Raw genomic sequence first — 3,715 nt, forward strand, 5'->3', positions numbered from 1 at the left:
TGAAAAGAATCTGAATAAAAGCAAAGCAAAGTGGTTAAGCAAATTAATTTGAATAGCTTGCTTTTACTCCCCTAACATAGAGTGGCGTGTTTGACATAATAGCCATCAATCACTTCAGCTGAATTTTTTCTCTCTCATGTTCCCCATGCATTAATTAACAATGTAATAGATTTTGAAATCCATCACTTTGTTAGAGCTTGGTTCCGTTGGAATCACTATGCTTTCATTTTCCTTTTGATTCGGACCAAACATGGAAGCTATTCTCTTTAGTATAATTTTGGGCTTGTGACAATATGATCAAAGCTGGCCCATTTGATAAGCATTTGCTTTCCTGATACAATTGTGTAGCGGATCAAGCATAGGAAGCAAATAAGAAAGCATTTGGTTGGGCTTGCAACATTAATATTTATTCTGGCCCATTAATATAAAATTTCAGCCTCATAGTATAAAGCTTGTAGCAAGGCTGCTTATTGGGCTTAAGTCAGAAACTTATTTCCCGGCCCATCATAGAACCTGTAACAAAATTATTAACCAAAAATATGTTAAATGAGAATCAGATTAATAATTTTGTAATTAATTATTTTAACAATGTTTAGTCATCACAAATATTAATTTAGAGTTTTCCAAACTCATCAACATATAAACTATTAGAAAATAAAAAAATAAAAGATAAGATATAAAAAAAATTAAAATTTTTTTAAAATAATTATTAATTCGTCATATTAAAATCAATAAATAAGCATATATATGAATATTAAATAAAAATATTAAAATAATTAAAATTATGACCTATTAGTGTATATATGAGATAATTTGAAAAATACAATAAAATCCATAGTTTAAAATTTAGTAATATTAATTATAGATATCATATGTATGAAATTATAAATATTATGAGTACAAAATTAAGGATGTTATTAATATGAAATTCTCGATGTTATGCGTATGAATTTATGGATGTTATGAGTAAATTTATCAATTGAATAAATTAATTTAAGAATTTGACATTTTTCAAATTCAATTATGAAAAAATTTAAAAACATATGTGTTAATTTGATAGTTACTTATGCAATAACTAAAAAATAATGTGCATGGATGTAATATCTAATAAACATGAATTTAATTTTTAGATGTTAGTTGTATGTAATTATGGATATGAACTTATGAATGCTGTGTATATGAACTTATGAATGCTATGTGTATGAACTTAGTTAGTATAGTATAACTATAGATGCACATAAAAAAATTAAATCATTTTATTACCATACCTCATCAAAGCTAGTGTAGTCTTTCATGTTCTCGAAAATTGATTGACGGACAATAATCTCATCGGGTGAGTTTGTCTGTTGTTCAAATTATTTTTCAACTCCTTCTTGTAAATTTCTTTGTCATATCCCAATTGTGCTTGTAATTGAAATAGAGTTGTGATTTTTAACTGGAGGGAATAACAATCTTCATGATCCAAATTAACAATGAAAAACCTATTAAACCAAGCTTTCATATTTGTTGACGTTTGCAATAATAATAAATGAACTAAAGGAAATAAAAATCAATTACAATTAAAATTATTTAATTAATATTATTATCGTTTTTAATTGTTATTGATGATTATTGTATTCTTAAGTCTAAGATTTGAATTTCTCTCCAAAGATGCCATTTCGTTGGTATCTATTTATTAAGTATGGGAGAGAGAATCATATGACATTATAACATTCAAATTATAAAAGAAAATATTAAATAGTGATTTCACTGACCTGGATCTTTCAATGATATCTGCCCATATGTTTTCATAAAGAAATCTGCATCCGGATTCATTATAATTGCTGTGTTCGTTGATAATTTAAATATCATTGCAACTCCTAAAGAGATTCCAACTATTATAAAAGCCCTAAAAGAAGAGTTTGAGATGAAAGATATTGAAAAGACTAAATTTTGTCTCGGCCTGCAGATCGATCATACAAAAAATGGGATTTTTATTCATTAAACAACATACACAGAAAAGATCTTGAAGAGATTTTATATGGATAAGTCACATCCGTTGAGTACCCAAATGATCGTAAGATATTTGGATGTGAAAAATGATCAATTCCGTCCTAAAGAAGAAAATGAAGATATCTTTGGTTCTGAAGTACCATATCTTAGTGCCATTGGAGTGCTAATGTATTTTGTTAATAATACACGACCTGATATATCATTTGCTGTGAATTTACTAGCAAGATATAGTTCCTCTCCAACCAGAAGACATTGGAGTGGAATCAAACAAATCTTTCGATATCTTCATGGAATGTTTGATATGAGATTGTTTTATCCATATGAATCCAAGTCACAATTAGTTCGCTATGCAGATGCTGGATACTTGTCTGATCCACATAAAGGGAGATCTCAAACAAGATACCTATTCACATATGGTGGTACAGCTAAATCATGGAGGTCTACAAAATAGACGATTGCGGCAACATCCTCTAATCATGCTGAAATACTAGCGATACATGAAGCTAGTCGCGAGTGTTTTTGGCTTAGGAGTTTGATCCAATATATTCTGTCATCATGTGGACTATTTGATCATAAGATAGTCCCAACTGTCCTATTTGAAGATAGAACAAAGCATATTTCTCCCAAATTCTTCTTCACTCATGATTTTCAAAATCAAGGGACAATTAATATCTAACAGATCCGCTCAAGTGATAATCTGACAGATTTATTTACAAAGTCACTCCTAAAATCCTCCTTTGAAAAATTGGTATATTAGATTGTGATGCGTCGATTTCGAGATATTAAATGATGTACTCTTTTTTCCTTGGCCAGGTTTTTTTCCATTGGATTTTTCTTGACAAGGTTTTTATGAGGCAGTCCCCATCCAAAAGGATATTGTACTCTATTTCCTTCATTAAAGAATTTTCTCAATGGATTTTCTTTAGTAAGGTTTTAATGAGGCATAATCCTAAATGGTTATTCAAAGAGGAGTATTATGATAAAGATGTGAATAACCATGACTTGGGCGACCAACTTTCTCAATATTAAAGGAATAAATTTTTAAAACAAATTCAAATAAATAAACTTTGAAAAAGCAAGGTTTAATATGCATATAAATATAGGTTTAAACCTCTAACAATATACACGATCAATAATAAAATTCTCTATTCCTCTTTATATATTATCAGATACTCTTCTCTATTTTATATAAGATACTACGTATATTAGTGATATATATAATATTAATAAATATATTAATCATATCTATTATATTAAGATAGTAATTATGAAAAATATTACTACTAGAATTATTTATTTACAACTCTTTTATTTTATATTTATTGTATATTTCTTATTTATTTTACAACAAAAATAAAATATATGAGAAGATAATTGTCCATAATAGAATGCATTTATCATTTATGAATGACCTTATTAGCTTGACTCACCAAGCATTTAATTTGTCCATGAATTCACACGTTAGTAGTTTTTTTTTTCTTGTCGTTGTGACTTGTGTGAATATATTCTCTCTTTTTGAGTTTTTTCCAACGCGTAAGGAACAAATTATGACGGAATATAGAAGCTAAAACTATGGTCAATAATGGATTATATATGGAAATTAATTGGCATTGGAAAAAGAGAAGTCCAAGACAAAATGGGTTACAATAATTCCATTTTATTAGTCTTTTTCTTTGGACCCAATTTTGATTAGCCTTTGAGTGACTCAAAATAGTTGCAGTGA

Source organism: Arachis duranensis, chromosome 7, assembly GCF_000817695.3.
Source record: "Arachis duranensis cultivar V14167 chromosome 7, aradu.V14167.gnm2.J7QH, whole genome shotgun sequence".
Taxonomy (NCBI): domain Eukaryota; kingdom Viridiplantae; phylum Streptophyta; class Magnoliopsida; order Fabales; family Fabaceae; genus Arachis; species Arachis duranensis.